Below are 17826 nucleotides of genomic sequence, written 5' to 3' on the forward strand. Positions count from 1 at the left end.
ATTGTTACCCCTATTCTATTGGTCAGCATTGGGTTCAGAGAGTTGGAATGAATTGCTTAGGGTCATGCAGTTCACTCAGACCAAGACTCGAGCTGGCTGTTCTCAGGTCAAGTCACATGCTCTGTCTTTTGCAATTATCTACCTCTGAGAAACCATGGGATCAATAAAAATGTTCTGATGTGGGAGTTGCTAGAATAGTCTTGTCCACATTGTTGTATTCCTATGCACTGATGAAATGGATTCTTTTAGGGGGAATTGCACCACACTCAGCAGGGCTTGGGAATACTACTGGCTCTGGGCTAGGCTCACTCCCAGGAGTATTTGTGAGGCCATGTGATGCCAGGTACTGAACCAGCATCAGCTGCATGCAGGCAAGTACTATCTGATCCCTCCTATTGGTACTTTTGTTTCTCATCAATGTTAAGGGAAACCACTTAGCAGTTTCGAAACATCCACCATTTGGTACAAGTACCTCCAAGGCTGGGTCAGAGCATAAAAGAAATGAATCTTTTAATTTTTTTTGAGATTTCTAGCTTTAATAAGAAAAAGTGTTTTATGTATTTGTAAACATTCGTAGTATCAAATGATAGCAACAAGAATAATAAGAGCAAATGAGCTCAAAATATAAGGAACTATAGCACAAACATGAACAGTTCTGGTGTATTTCAGCAACTCAATATTATCCAGGCCCAGAATTCATTTTATCTCTTTCCCTGTTCTGCCATCTTCCTGTGCTATATTTCTTTTTTTTAAATTTTTTATTAGTGAAACGCCATGAGGTACAGTTGTAAACTTACAAATTTTTGTGCTTGGGTTTCGATTATACAATGATCAAATACCCATCCCTCCACCAGTGTCCATTTTCCACCACCATGGATCCCAGTAGCCCTACCACCCCATCCCCCCATCCCACCCTGCCTCTGTGGCAGGGCATTCCCTTTTGTTCTCTCTCTCCTTTTGGATGTTGTGGCCTGCAAAAGAGGCATTGAGTGGCAATCATGTTCGGTCCATAGTCTACATTCAACATGCATCTTCCATCCTAGGAGGATCCTCCAAACACTCTTTATTTGGGGCTCCCTTCTCTATCTGAGCTGCCCTTTCCCCTAGAATGCCCGGCTGGCCTCTAAGCCATGGAGTAATCCTCCTGGTATGATCTCGGCTATTCTTGGGAATTAATATCCTATTTTGTTACTTTATGTCCCCCAGATGAATGCAATCTTTTTATGTCTATCCCTCTCTTTCTGACTCATTTTGCTAAGCATGATACTTTCCATGTAGTACCACTTGTATGTAAATTTCATGACTTCATCTTTTCTAACAGCTACAGAGTACTCCATTGTGTAGATGTACCAAAGTTTCTTTAACCAGTCATCTGTTCTCAGGCACTCGGGTTTTTTCCAGATTCTGGCTATTGTAAAGAGTGCTGCAATGAACAAACAAGTGTAGATGTCACTTTGACTATACATTTTTGCCTCTCTGGGATATATTCCTAGAAGTGGTATTGCTGGGTCAAATGGGAGCTCAATTTCTAATTTTTTGAGAATCGTCCATACTGTTTTCCAAAAGGGCTGAACCAGTTGGCATTCCCACCAGCAGTGAAGGAGGCTCCCTTTCTCAAAACATCCGTGCCAGCACTGGTTGCTTTTGTTCTTTTGGATGTGGGCCAGTCTCTGAGGTGTGAGATGGTATCTCATTGTGGTTTTGATCTGCATCTCCCTGATGATTAATGATGTAGACCATTTGCTCATGTGCCTTTTTGACATTCGGATTTCTTCTTTGAGAAAGTTTCTGTTCATTTCATTGCCCCATTTTTTTATGAGGTTGGTTGTTTTCTTCTTGCGGAGTTCAACCAGTACTTTATATATCCTTGATATCAACCCCTTGTCAGATGTGTATTTGGCGAATATCCTTTCCCATTCCGTAGACCGTCTTTGTATTTTGGTCACTGTTTCTTTTGAGATGCAGTAGCTTCTTAGTTTAAGATAGTTTCATTTGTCTATCTCTGTTTTCACTTGCTTGGCCAGTGGCGTGACATCTTTGAGGATACCATTAGCTTCAATGTCATAGAGGGTTTTGCCAACTTTTTCTTCAATGTACCTTATGGATTCTGGTCTGATGTTGAGGTCTTTAATCCATTTTGATCTTACTTTTGTACATGGTGTTAGGCAGAGATCTGAGCCCATTTTTTGCATGTAGCCATCCAGTTTTGCCAGCAGAATTTGTTAAAGAGGCTTTCCTTACTCCACTTCACATTTCTTGTTCTTTTATCAAAGATTAGATGATCATATGATTCATGGGAGATGTCAGTATATTCAATTCTGTTCCATTGGTCTGCAACTCTGCCTTTGTTCCAGTACCATGCTGTTTTAATTATTACTGCTTTGTAGCAGAGTTTGAAGTAGAGGTTGATTCCTCCCATTTTCTTTTTCCCAGGAATTGCTTTAGCTATTCGTGAGGGATTATTGTTACACATGAATTTCAGGAGTGTTTGCTCCTTTTCTTTGAAGAATGTCATGGGTATCCTAATAGGGATTGCATTGAATTTGTACAATGCTTTGGGAATAATTGTCATTTTGACAATGTTAATTCTCCCGACCCATGAGCAGGGGATATTTTTCCATTTCCTGTTGTTCTCTTTTATTTCCTGAAGTAGCGTTTTGTAGTTTTCTTGTATAGGTCCTTTACTCCCTTAGTTAAGCTGATTCCTAGGTACTTGATTTTCTGGGGCACAATTGTGAATGGGATTGTTTTCTTCATGTTGCTTTCTTCTCTCTCACCCTTTGTGTATAGGAAAGCCATGGACTTTTGGGTATTTATTTTATAGCCTGTCACTTTACTATACAAGTCTATTGTTTCTGGGAGTTTCTTGGTGGAGGTTATAGGGTTCTCTAAGTATAGTATCATATCATCTGCGAATAGTGAGAGCTTGATTTCTTCCTTTCCTACCTGGATGTCCTTAATATCTTTTTCTTGCCTAATCGCTATTGCAAGTACTTCCAGTACTATATTGAACAGTAGTGGAGAGATTGGGCATCCTTGTCTCGTCCATGATCTTAGAGGGAAGGCTCTCAGTTTTTCCCCATTGAGGATGATGCTTGCTGTAGGCTTGTGATAGATGGCTTTAACTATATTGAGGAAAGTCCCCTCTATACCCATTTTGGCTAGGGTTTTCATCATAAAGGGTGCTGGATCTTGTCAAATGCATTCTCTGCATCTATTGATATGATCGTATGCTTTTTATCTTTGCTTTTGTTGATATGATGGATTATGTTGATTGATTTCTGAACATTAAACCATCCTTGCATCCCTGGGATGAATCCTACTTGGTCATGATGTATGATCTTTTAGATGAGTCGTTGGATTCTATTTGCTAGTAGTTTGTTGAGGATCTTTGCATCTGTGTTCATCAGGGATATCGGCCTGTAATTCTCTTTCTTTGTGGTATCTCTGTCTGCTTTTGGTATCAGGGTAATATTTGCTTCGTAGAAACTGTTTGGAAGTGTTTTTGATATTTCAATTTAGTGGAAAAGTTTAAAGAGGATTGGGAGTAAGTCCTCTTTAAAGATTTGGAAGAATTCACTAGTGACTCCATCTTGCCAGGACTTTTGTGCTTGGAGAGACTTTTTATTACCATTTCAATTTCCTTGATGGTTATATGTCTGTTCAGGTATTCCATGTCTTCTTGGGTCAGCCTTGGGAGTCTGTAGGAATCTAGGAATTTATCCATTTCCTCGAGGTTTTCATGTTCCGTGGCATAAAGTTTCTCAAAGTACTCTCTGAGGATCCTTTGAATATCTGTAGTTTCTGTTGTAATGACCCTTTCATCTCTTCAAGCCACCCCCCCACCCCAGCCTGCTCTATGGCAGGCACATCTCTCTCTCTCTCTCTCTCTCTCTCTCTCTCTCTCTCTCTCCTCTCTCCTTCTCTCTCTTTCATTTTAGGCATTATGGTTTGCGAGACAGATGTTGAAAGATTATCTTGTATATCCCTTTATACTTGCTTTCATCACTCAGTTCTTGTTCAGAGTGATTATTTCCAACTAATATTACCATAATGGACCCTCCTCTCTCTTAACTGCCTTCCATCACCTACACCATTGACCAACTACTGACCAGTCCTCCTAGCCCGTTTTCCCTGTCTTTGGATATTAGTTTCATACTGTTTTTTTTCTTTAATATATCGCACAAATAAATACAGTCAAGGAAGTGAATCTTGAGGGTGATAATTGGAAAGGAAGTGCTATTTTTGTTAAAAACAGTATTCGTGTGTGTGCCTCTGTGTGTGTGTGTGTGTGTGTGTACACACGTGTGTATGTGGGGGGTATGATGTGTACGGTATGGTATGCATGTGCCTATGTATCACTCTCAGATATCGTTATGGATCAGTGTGAGTGACTCTATCTTACTGTCACTTTTTCTGGGCCACAAATAGCCTTTTGAGTTGCTTGAGAGGGCTATAAATTTTCTGGGATCCCAAGCTGAGTTTCAACCAGTCGCCTGAAGGTGAAAAGTTTGGTTTCATGTTACCTTCTCCTTGGGCTGTCATGCATGACACTGACCAGTGTGTCAGCAATGTTTTCTGAGTCTAAGAGGTTTGGGCACTGAGCCTGGTTCTGACATGGACTAGACAGTGAAGGCTCACTGGGAAATTCGTTCCTGTGTGTTCCTACAGCACGCCAGACTCTTCAAAATGAATGGTGATATCGTCTGGCCTGTTTTATATGAAAATGGATTCCTTCAGAGTCTCGTGTTAAGGATAGTGGTAGCAGATGGGGTATTCTTCCTTCTATCCAGTGAGTTATTACTCAGACATGTGAGCTGCCACTAGTAAGCGAGAAAGGAAATAATTGCCTTCCAAGTTCTTTGGCTGACTTCTCAAACATCTCCCAAGACTTCACACATGCTCTTGCTTATTCTCCTTGAACTCTGCTAAGTGTTGGGGAAAAATCAGAGCAGTTCAGGACTGATCCACACAGAGAGGCAAAGTCAATTTGGATTGGTTTAAATGTTTAAGCGACACCATAGAGCATTAAAAAAAAAGCCTGGTGTTGAGAAATCAATATTGAATATTGAATATTCACTCTGTAGGGTTCTGAGGACAGAGGCTGTTCATGGCCCTGGGGAAGACAGTGATCGGGGGAACTGGAGTTCCTTCATGAAACGGGTTTGCATTGCATCGTAAGAAAGGGATTTGGAAGGACAAAAGGAAAAGAGAGGGTATCCCTGACCACAAACATGAGGGGATGAGGAAAAACTTTTTTGGGGAGGAGTTGAATTGAAGGTAGTAGAGGAGGAAATAGATACAAATGAAAGAAATGAAGGTTGAGGAGCAGATCCGAGGCTTTAAACACAGTTGGCATTTGGCATTCACCAGCAGCATTATGAAATTACCAATTTCCTAGTCAAGTATAGGATTCTTTATTCTGTATGTGGTACTGCCACATGTTGGTTTTGTCCTTTCACTGGAGGGGGGGAGGGGGAGAAAGCAGCACGTTTAAATTTTATTCATCTACCATAAGAATGTAAACTTTGGGGACAGGAAAGTTTCCCCAGACTATTTAAAATTTTTTCCTCTTTGTTTGATCCAGGCTGGAGGTATTAGCAAACGTTGGTTTTATTTTAGTCACGGGCATTCATTCTTTAAACATGTCAATCACTGGAGTTGAATCCAAAAGACAGTTCTCTTTATTGTTACATCATATCATTCCACTTCCTATATTTCTTAATGGTGTTAATTCAGAAAATAAACTTTCACGTAGAATTTAAAACTGTTATGTCCTTCTTGGCATTTAGACCAAGAAGTAAGTGTATGAAACCTAAGTACTGAAAAAGGTTTTGTACTATTTTTAAATAGCACTTATAAGTATATTATTTTTAATAAGACATTTAGACATAATGCAGTTACATTTCAGCACTGCAAGCAGTTTGCTTAGTTCTGGTTGCTATAAGTTCCAGAACTGTATATTTTAAATAAAATTTCTGAAAACATTTTCAGGGTTTCCTAACAGCATCTTGAATTTTTGACAAATGCAATGAAATGGCTGATGATAGATATGTTCCTTTATGTTGAATGAAGATGTAGTGTCACTTACTAGAAGAAAATTATTTTGTAAGAATAGAATCTAGAAGGAAAATAAAGAAAATTTGTTAACAAGGAAGATATTGTTAGATAAAAAATCAGATCAAACATTTATGGGACAAAAATTGTCAAAAGTTTCTTATAGAAGGAATTGTGTGAAATGATCATCTCTCGCTGTTTTTTATACTGTTCTAAGTTGAACTTAAACTTTATTTGAAGAAAAAAAGCAATTTGCTCAAAAATAACTTTATCCTAAAATAGAAATGTATAATAAATTTTGTAAGCTCAAGCATTGTGCAGAATTATTTATGTCACTTTAATTGAATCTTTGAAAAGATTTACCTATTCAGCAATTATGGATGTAAGAAATATGAAAATTAGTCACATAGAGATATAATGTTTCTAAATGCTGTAAGTAAATCTTGCCTCATTATTTTTGAGCATCCAAATAAGAACTGAAAAAAGCTTGTCTTTGCAATTTTAATAAAAGGGCAAAATAAATAAAATCAGTACAACTATATTTAAGAAATGACTCCAAAGCACTTTTGAAACCTCTACTTTGTAGAAGGGAAGAAAAGTTATTATTACTAAAGAGGAGTTTTTATGTATTAGCCTTCCAACCTGAAAGGTTGCCTGAAATCGAGGAAATGATCTCTTTTACCACTATTAATTTAATGCCTAGAACATTCCTGGTTCTTTATAAATATTATAAAATGTAGAATGACAATTCACTTAATATTGATTGAATGTCTACTTTGTAAATATTATTCCTGTCTCATGAGATCAGGTTGAATGCAGCAAGGTTCCTATTCTCTAAAGGTTTACAGATATTGGGGGGGGAAGCAAGCAGATAATTGAACTATTTTTCTACATAGTTGTGATGAAGGTTTCACTAAGGGACATCTAAAAACATCTATTGACATTCATAGATGCCAAGAAACCTCTATTTCTTAAATATAGTTATGCATAACCTCCAGCACACACACATATATAATATATATAATATGTATTATATTATATATACATATATATGTCAGGGATCTCTGGCAGGATTGAACCCATGTCAGCCCTTTGAAAGGCAAATGCCATATCCACCATACTTTCACTCTGACCCCTACCTCCAACTTTTAATGCAAGAAAAATTAATACATATGCAACTATTTCCTAGTCTTTAGCATTGGGATAGGGCTGGAGCAATAGCACCGTGGTAGGGCATTTGCCTTGTGTGCAGCCGACCTGACTAACCCGGGTTCAGTTCCTCCACCTGGCAAGTTACTGAGAGTGTCTCGCCCATGGAAAAGCCTGGCAAGCTACCTGTGATGTATTCTATATGCCAAAATTATTCGATATGCCAAACACAGTAACAAGTCTCACAATAGAGACCGTTACTGGGCCCACTCGAGAAAATTGATGAACAATGGGGTGACAGTGACAGTGACAGCATTGAGATAAGATCCTTGATCTGTCCTACTTAGTAGGAAAAGCTGAAATACAGACATAAAAGTGAAAACATGCCTTAAAATGTACTTTAGTGTTTCCTAATCATTATCCTTCTTATTTTTTCCTTTTTCTAGTGGGCGGTGAAGATTGAGTTGGCATACATTTTGTGACCACTGTAAATTGTGAATATTAAACTTAGCTCAGTGCCTAGAACATTGTGAACAACAATTATGAGTTATTACAAAACGTACTCAGACAATTAGTCACTGTCACTGTCACTGTCCTCCCATTGTTCATCGATTTGCTTGAGCAGGCCCAGTAACATTGTGAGATTTGTTACTGTGTTTGGCATATTGAATATGTCACGGGGAGCTTACAGGCTTTGCCGTGTGGGCAAGATACTCTCAGTAGCTTGCCAGGCTCTCCAAGAGGGGTGGAGGAATCGAACTCGGGTCGGCCATGTCTTGCAGACAACTAGTGTCTTCATAAAATGCACTAAAGGTAAGGTAAGGTAGGTAAAGGCCCTCCCGTTGATCGTCGATTTGCTCGAGCGGGCCCAGTAATGTCTCCATTGGAGACTTTGTTGTTACTGTGTCTGGCATGTCGAATACTCTCGGTAGCTTGCCGGGCTCTCCGAGAGGGGCGGAGGAATCGAACTCGGGTCGGCCATGTTGGCCGCTTGTAAGGCTAACGCCCTACCCGCTGTGCTATCGCTCCTATTTGCCATTTATGCCTTTCATCATGATTCTTCCACAGAATCTTCCAATGCAGCATTTTCTCACATTTGCCATTTGAAAGCTGTGTTCTTAGATCAGTAAAATTGGAAAAGTAAAATTTTGTCTTGTTTAATAATTTCTACATTTTAAATTATAATAGTGTATACTTGGACTGGAGTGATAGCACAGTGGTAGGGTGTTTGCCTTGCATGCAGCCAACTTGGCTGAGCTGGGTTCAATTCCTCCACCCCTCTCAGAAAGCTCGGCAAACTACCGAGAGTATCTTGCCTGCACAGCAAAGCCTAGCAAGCTACCTGTGACATATTCTGTATGCCAAACACAGTAACAAGTCTCACAATGGAAATATTAGTGGACCCAAGCAAATCGATGAACAACGGGAGAAGAGTGCTACAGTGCAGTGTATACTTATCTTGGATCACAAACAAGGGTAATGTTTTTTTATTAACAGACATGTATTATCGAATACTAGCAGGTTTTAATGATGTATGATTCCATGGAGGAATTTGAAATTGGATGTTTATTGCCACTGCCATGTGGTTAGAGATCTCAGATCGACTGACTGAAATATTGCATCTGTTTTTCTGTCTTTGGTGTCAAAACCTTAAGTTGTGCTCTCGTGTCTCATACTCATTATGGAGCCATGTGTAGTAGTTACTCCAACTCTTTTTTTTTTTTTTTTAGTTTGTGAAATGCTTTATGTTTATCAATGATTTTTACAGAAGTACATGGAACAGATTATTTTTCTATCATGGTTAGCATTTAGACATACATACTTTTCTTTTTAATTCTAACAATTAAAAAAACTAGACAATTTTTTCCTCTGTTTCCAACTCCAACTCTTAATAAATTGAGAATTCTTTTATTACACCATGTATTAGAAAAGCAGACTAGCAAAGATGAGAAAGTGGAGAACGTTATTTAGTTTACTTTTGATTGCAGTTAACTCTCATTGGAACCTCCAAACTACATTTAAACCTAGACATTTTAGAGAAATTTTTTCTATTTTTTCTCCATTTTTTAAATTTAGGTGTCATGATTTTCAAAGCGACTAATGATAGTTTAATGGTAGTTTTATACATACATCATTCTAAAACCATACCCATCATGACTGTCCAATTCTAGGAGAAATTTTTAAATGCAAATGCAACCTATTATATAATTTTGATTGAGAATGATAAAATTTCAAAAACCTATGAAATAAAGCCACAGATAGTACTGCTAATTTTGATAAGTATGAATTGCTAAAAGTATCTTTGAAACTCTTGTAATTTTATAATTAGCATAATAAATATCATCACCCCAAATGATTTTGAGTAACTTTTTTTTTATGAGCTAGTATCCAAGATAAAAGTTTATCTTTTAAAGGTATCTTCTCTACTTTAAAGTCATCTTTTCTTGGTATCTGCAGAATAATACTTTAGTGAACACCATGCAGGGCACTATGTAAGATGCTTGTTGTAAATTAAACTGATCCTAACTATATTGACCAAACATTTTCAAGTCTCATGTGTATCAATTAGATTAAAGTTTCCTAAAAATTCATCTATTCTGAATTAAACACATCTTTCCATGTGTTGATTCTTTAAAAATATTATTTCAGGTTTTTAGTACAGTTTTTTAGAAATGTATTTTCAGTAATAAAAAGAGAAACAGTTCATTTTATCCCCAGAAGTTTCAGAGTATCAAATAACTCCTGCACTGCCCTTTGGATATCAATCAAGTTGTTTATTTAAAAAAATATAATGGTATGAATAATGTATAGAACGAGGCTTAAATAATAACCAGAGACAGTATATATCTCAGTCCAATGCAGCTATCTGGCTCAATATTCAACTGTCACTGTCACTGTCCTCCCATTGTTTTTTGATTTGCTCGAGCGGGCCCAGTAACGTCTCCATTGTGACAATTGTTACTGTGTTCGGCATATCGAATACAGCTCAGGTAGCTTGCCAGGCTTTGCCGTGTGGGCGAGATGCTCTCAGTAGCTTGACGGGCTCTCCAAGAGGGGTGGAGGAATCAAACTCGGGTCGGCCATGTTAGCCTCTTGCAAGGCAAATGCCCTACCCACTGTGCTATCACTCCAGCCCAATATTTAACTATTATGAGAATTCTAGTTATTTGCAAAAGTACATATGAAACACTGCAGAGAGTGGGTGATGATTTTTAAAGAAATCTATGTTTTAATGTATATACTTGAATATTGTATTGAATAATAGAGCTCCTTAAAATAAAGGCCAAAGAATAATGGTAACATGCCTTCTTAGTGATGTAGTAACAGTAGATGTTTTTAATAAACTTGCATGGCCAAAGAAAGAGCAGAGAGCCACTGAATGTGAGTGAGGAGCTTGCATGCTATAGATGATTCTGTCTTCTGGTGAATGAATGTGAACTCATGTGCTGTTCAGGCAAGAGTGGTACATGAGTTATTTCAGAGGAGGCAATTGGCTTCATTATATGATCTGGGTTCTGGTCATATATTGGGTACTGGTGTTCCTACACCTGTTGCCACTTCAGTGCGAGGGGTGAAAGAAACAGTTGAATGTGATAGACAAGGTAATTAAATTTACTTGTTTTAGATACAGAACTCCTTTTTTGCTCATCCCTTCCAAAGGCCATATATTATCCTAAGACACCTGCAGTACTTTACTTAGTATCTATTCTTTTTATTATTATTGGTAAAGGTAAAGGCCCTCCCGTTGATCGTCGATTTGCTCGAGCGGGCCCAGTAACGTCTCCATTGGAGACTTTGTTGTTACTGTGTCTGGCATATCGAATACTCTCGGTAGCTTGCCGGGCTCTCCGAGAGGGGCGGAGGAATCGAACTCGGGTCGGCCATGTTGGCCGCTTGTAAGGCGAACGCCCTACCCGCTGTGCTATCGCTCCAGGATATTCTTCTGGTAACTGCTCTTTCCTGCAGAGTGAATTTTTGTTTGCCTTGCACGCGACCTGGATTTCATTTCTCTGCCCCTCTCGGAGGGCCCAGCAAGCTACCAAGAGTTTTCCGCCCACACAGCAAAGCCTGGCAAGCTTCCCGTGACATATTGGGCATGCCAAAAACAGTAACAAGTCTCACACAATGGAGACGTTACTGGTGCCTGCTCGAGCAAATCGATGATCAACAGGAGGACAGTGCTACAGTGCTACAGTTTTACTAACATAGAAAAATAATACAGCTATTTGAAATAACCCTATAGCATTCTTGGATGCTCACAACATCTTACAACAGAATCTGGGACTGGATTCACCCACAGCTCTCAGATTACTTGACTATGGTATCCACCAGCTTCTTGGAACATTTTGTCCTGATGCTGGGTGCTTGGTCCTAGTCAACCCTCATTCTCCTCACATTTGGAGACTGAATGACAGCAGGCATCCTATTATTCACCGTCTGCCAGACTCTTTTCTTCTCTATCCCCACTAGCTCACCTCACTGAATCAGATCAGTCAGAGGTTTTGTCAGTGAACTTACTTATAATCACTTATTATTACTTTTATTTTTGTTTATCTAGGGCGTTTGCCTTGCACGTAGCCAACATGGCTGACCCGAGTTCAATTCCTCCGTCCCTCTCGGAGAGCCCGGCAAGCTACCAAGAGTATCTCGCCCTCACAGCAGAGCCTGGCAAGCTCCCCATGACATATTCGATATGCCAAACACAATAACAACAAAGACTCCAATGGAGACGTTACTGGGCCCGCTCGAGCAAATCGATGATCAATGGGAGGGCCTTTACCTTACCATACCTTTTTATTTTATTTGAAGCCCAATCATTTGCAATATGATTGATACTAGAGTTTCAGGCATATAATGTTCCAATACCATACCCACCAACAGAGTGTCAGATTCTCACCCACAAGGTCTCAGGATCCCGTCCCATCCCTCACCTCCTACCCCCTTGGCAGATCCCTGTGTTGTATTCTAGTTTGGGAGGGTCTGTTATCATTGCCCAGTTGTTATTACTTATTATATTTCTTTATATCCCCACATGAGAAAGATCATTCCATATTTGTTCTTTTCCCTCAAACTGATCTCAGCATGATACTCTCATTCTATTTACATAGCCACAAATTGCATGATTTCATCTTTACTTATAGCCAAGTAGCAATCTATTATATATATACATATACACACAAACACAAACATATATATGTCTCTCTTTCTATATATATGTGTGTGTATATATATATATCTCGACAGTATATCCACAGTTTTCCCCCCACTCATCTGTTCTGAGACACTTGGGTTATTTCCAGACCTTGGCTATTATGAATAGTGCTACAGTAAAAATCAGAGTACAAACATCTTTTTGAAATAATATTTTGGGGCCCTTGAAGTAGATGCCAAGAAGTGGAATTTCTGGGTCTTTTGGAAGATCAATACTTAGAATTTGAGAAGTGCAGTATTTTGCTTATTGCATGTCTCTCTACTGTAGAACAGGTTTGTATGTACAGAATGACTGGCACAGGGTATACATGCTCAAGTACACCCCAAACCCCCTGCACATTTCCCCTTTATTAACGTCTCAGTAGCATTGAACACTTGTTAGTATTAATGAACAATATTGATACAGTTATGTCGGCAAAGATTTAGATTTCACTGACTGTCCTTCCTTTCTTTTGTTTCTATTTTAACTTCTGTTCAGGGTCTCATCCACAATTTCATCTCTCATTCGATCATTTTATCTCCTTAGGCAACTTTGGTCTTGACAGCTTCTTAAACCCTCCTTCTTTTTGATAACCTTGACTGGTTTTGAAGATCAATTGCTGATCAGGTGCTTTTTAGAATTCTTTTCAGCTGGAATTTTTCTTCTGATCTTTTTCATTACTACAGTGATATTGTGGGTTTGGAGGAGAGAGACCACATAGTGAACTTCTCCAAGAATAATTAATGGAGAATTTAATTTAAATAGCCATGTTCTGGTGATGAATAGTTACTAGCAGTTAAGACATGATTCCATGGTCAAGCATAAGACAAGGCATAACAAAGCAGTAAGAGCTCTACTTATTATTATGACAGAATCAAGAGTGCCAATTAGAGGACTGTCCAAACAGTATTTATTTTTAATATTTTGAACTGTTATACAATTAAAATTCTTTGATAAAGATATCATTTCAGAAGCAAAGCAGGCAGTATAGAGAAACTCTGTAATATTGTCATTCTCACCTGTCTCCCAACTTTCTCATCATTATTAGACAAATTGGCTTCTATTCCTTTGGTTTTATGGATATTGAGAGTCAAACATACAACACATGTTTTAATTTACCAAGTGGGACTCCCTTTTTCTTTGGGTACCAGAATGTTTTTGACTTAAACATTCAGCATCCTTTGGCTAGTGTGTTAATTATGCATTATTCATTGTGAAAGGTTCAGATTTGTTATGCTGCAACTGTTCAGTCCTTGACAAATGACTCTGATAGGTCACACCCATTTTTTGAGTAAATAAAGAACAGCAGGAACTGAATTTCTTCAGAAAAAATGTGTAGTATTGGGAGCTTCTTTGGCAAGTTACCATTTGCCCTTTTACTTTAAGTCTTGAAAAATCATACGCTTTCCAACATGGCTAATAACATATCTCAAGGGAGGGTTCTCCTGGGGTATCTTTCCAGCTTCTACTCCCAGTGTTCCTTTGGCTTGCTCTATACTCTGCATTTATTAAAGTTTAGAGTTTTCTTTATAAAACACACAGGCTGTTTTTTTCCAGGGCAGAAGACTCCTTAAAATGCTATCATTTATTCTCTTAATATTTATTGAACATTTTTATGTGCATGGCAATGTTCTTGGTGTCAGCAGTGCAGAGATACACACGGTCCCTTGGCTTAAGGGCAAGGTCATTTGAGCACATAGGTTTTACTGAAATGTTGAATCCCCAAAGAGAACCTGAGGCAATGAGGCTGGAAAGTGGGAGATGTGGCACAGGACCCTGAATGCTGGCTGAGGTTTTCACATTCTCCTCATGCGCCATGGAAATATATCATGAGAACTATCCTTACAGAATATTAACTTTAAACAATATGTTGCTTGTGTAGCAGTGGGAGGAGTATTGGAAATAGGAGTTCTCTTGCGTTTTGACAATTATCCAGTTGGGTTCTACTTACTTCTACACTGAGTTGAAGTAAGTAGAACCTGAAGAAAGAATGAGTGTGAGATAATTTAAGAAACAGGTCAGGGAGGAAGAACGTGTATGAGGGAGGAAGTTTGAGAGCTAGTGAGTATGGTATGTCTAGTAACAGAAATGAGATCCAAGAGATACAGCTGAAGGTAGGGTGGGCGCTGCTTCCCTAGTGAATGAAAGTTCATTTGCAGAAACGGCAGGTTAGCTCCATGCAGGAAAGAGACTTAAGCCTGCAAGCTTGCGCCTGTGTCAGGCCCAGGACTGGCACTTTTAATGCAATACTTGGTCAAATGGAAGCCATGGAGCCCTGGTTGCAGAGGACGAAAGAGTCGACTGAGAGGACCCCTCCATGGCTTGAAAGCCAGTCTCATGTGCTGGGGGAAAAGGCAGCTGGGGTGGAGTAGGGACCACTAAGTAAATGATGCTTGGAGGGCTCGCTTAGGATGGGACACGCATGCTGAAAGTAGTCTGTGGACCAAACATGATGGCCGCTTACTACCTGTATTGCAAATCATAAAACCCAAAAAGAGAGAGAGAGTAAGAGGTAATGTGCCTGCCACAGAGGCGGGGGCAAGGATGGGGTGGGGGTGGCGGGAGGGATACAGGGAGCATTGGTGGTAGAGAATGGGCACTGGGTGAGGGATGGGTGCTTGAACATTGTATGACTGAAACGTAATCGCAAAAAATTGTAAGAAAGAGTTGACTGAGAAGGCACAGCCAGTGGGGCTCAAAGCTAGAGAACGGGTTATGGAGATCAGGGAGGCCAGGGGTGGCCAAAGGAGAGAGCAGAGAGAGCCAGGAGAGCTGTGTCACAGTCAAAAGGAGGCAAAGAACCAAAGAGTGAGATAAAGTCTAAGGATGGGAGACCGCTCTTGAGTTTGAAAACTCGTTGGTCATTTTCGAGACACTCATCTTAAAATTTGTTATCGTTGTTTCTGGGCCATACTTCCTGGCACTCAGGTATAACTTGTTGCAGAACCTGAGGGAGCGTATATGGTGTCCGGGATCGAACCAGGATTGGCCACTGCAAGGAAAGTGCTTTGCCCCTTGTTCTATCTCTTTGATCTCTGTCTTACAATTTTAAGGATAAAAAATCAAATTATGTGAAAGACTATAGCATATATTAGAATATATTATTGCCATTTGAGCAAACAGAGGAACATAAACATGATTTCCCAGGAAACAAAGCAAAATAAATGCAATTAAACACTTGAGAACCAATCAGATATCTCACAGATGTGAAAGTTGTTGATTTACACAAAGGGAGAGATTGCTATTGTATTATAACTGAATCATGCTGGGCCCACAACATAATGGAATATGGGTTTGGAATTGGGCATAAAAGCCTGGTATGTGGTTCTTGGTAGAATGATGCTTGTGTAATAACATACCAGAATAAATTCTCAAGGAATTTAATTTAATGTAAAAAGTGGTGTGTGCTCCCCTGTAGCGCTAGAGAGATTATGGATGTGATGTGAAAATAAACATGCTTCAACCATCTGGATCACAAGGAATTATATCTTGAGAACTTGCAGTGGAAAAAACATTTATTTCTACTTTGTGCTGCTGTATTATTTTTTTAAAAGAGGAGCTTGTAAGCAGTTCCTCCATTGCAGATTGGGGTTTTGAACTTCGACTTTGCAATATTAATAAATATTAATGCCGTGGACCTCACTGGCGAAAGGCATAACTATAATTCATTCATTTTCTTTAATTTATTACTATTTCTTTCATTAACAAATGTTAGCTAATGTAGTCCCTTCCAATTCTGTACCAAATTTCAGAATCAAAAGTCAATAGGGTATGTCCCTTGCACTTAAGGCACCCTGAGCCCCATAGTGGAGAGAGATGAAATAAGTTAATGCAATAATGTGGTGTAACCAGAAAGTTTTATTTGGTGAAAAGGGCCATCAGGGAAAAGCTTTAGAAACGTTATGACATTTAAGAGGAGTTTTGAAATAGGAAAAGGTAAATTGTTCTTACATAAATAAACCTGACCTGAAAACAAAAATAAATCACCCATCCAAAAACATGGAGAAGAGTTCAACATTTCATCAAGGAAGATATGCAGATGACCAGCAGGAACATGATAAAAGTGCCCGCATATTATCAGGACAATGCAAATCACAGTGTAATGAGATGCCATCCCTTATCCGTGAAAACGGTGTTTATGAGCCTGCAGGGATAGTATAGAAGTTGGGGCACGTATCTTCTGTGTGGCCAACACCAGTTTGATCCCCAGAACCATAAGGTCCCCTGAGCATCTCTTAGTGCAGCCCTATAGCTCGCAGCACTGCTGGTCATGGCCTAAAGGCACGCCCCCCCTCCCCCGCCCGCCCGGCACAAATAGGTAACTCAGGCAATCCCACAGGGCCCAGTATCACCGCATACTGAATTGTGAACCCAGCTGCCTAAGCATCAACAAGAGGGACCCCAGGCCTCCTGAACACCACATGGGAAACACCCACCAAGAAAGAAAATTATGTTTATCATAAAGGTCAGAAACATTTGTTGGCAAGGGAGTGGAGAAAAAGGAACCCTCAAAATAAGCTGGTCAGAATAAAAGTTGGTCGGACTCTCATGAAAATTAGTACGGCGAGTTCTCAAAATATTAGAAATAAATTGGCTGTACAGTTCAGCAGTTCTACTCTTTATCCAAACAGTGTAAAAAGAAATATAACCAAATGCTGGAGAGACAGAGGTTAAGACATATGCCTTTCATGCAACCAACCTGGTTGGGTCCCTGGCTTTGTATGCTCTCCTGAAAATCCCTGAGTCCCCAGACAAAGCTGGGGTACCCTGATAGATCCTCCTTTTTGCTGGGCCCAATAAGTAGAGCTTGAATGTCTCCATACTCCAGAGGACCTTACACTGAACCAGTTACCCAGTTACCCAAAAATTTCCAGGAGAAATGTTCCTAGTAATGGCAATTATTATTATTAATTATTAATATTATTATAAATTATTATTATTATTATTTTGGCGAGGAAGTGGGTACAGGGATGGAGGAGTAGAAGGGTGTGAGAGATTTAAAACAAACAAACAAAATTTCAAAATATGTGTAGACTCAGACTCATGCAGGTCTATTTACAATAGCAAGATCTGGGAATAACCTAAGTGCCCAATGATTGCTGAGTGGATAAAGTTACATAAAGGATGACATTCTATTCAGCTGTAAGAGAAGACAACATTTTCTCTTTAGCAATGAATGAAACTGGAAAAAGTTATGTTAAATGAAGTCAAACCTAACACAAGACAAAATCCAGATGATCTTGCTCATTTGTGGAATGTAAAGAAACCTAACCTAGGAACAAAGTTCAAGGGAAGAAAATCCTTACTTAGACCACAAAATGGAGGTCATCATAGAAGAGCAGAGTCAAGCGAAGGATGAGACGTGCGCCAGTGGACTGTGGGACTTTGGTGGTGGGAGTGGTGTAGTACATTTGTAACCCTAAAACACA

The 17826-nt window shown here is 39.3% G+C and overlaps 1 protein-coding gene across 1 annotated transcript in view; it reads left to right on the forward strand.

Annotated features, from left to right (window-relative positions):
* COL25A1 (collagen type XXV alpha 1 chain) overlaps window positions 1-17826 on the forward strand; it is a 457778-nt gene that overhangs the window by 189250 nt on the left and 250702 nt on the right. The gene's annotated exons all lie outside the window — the stretch shown is intronic.

Source organism: Sorex fumeus, unplaced genomic scaffold, assembly GCF_029834395.1.
Source record: "Sorex fumeus unplaced genomic scaffold, SorFum_2.1 ptg000033l, whole genome shotgun sequence".
Lineage (NCBI taxonomy): Eukaryota > Metazoa > Chordata > Mammalia > Eulipotyphla > Soricidae > Sorex > Sorex fumeus.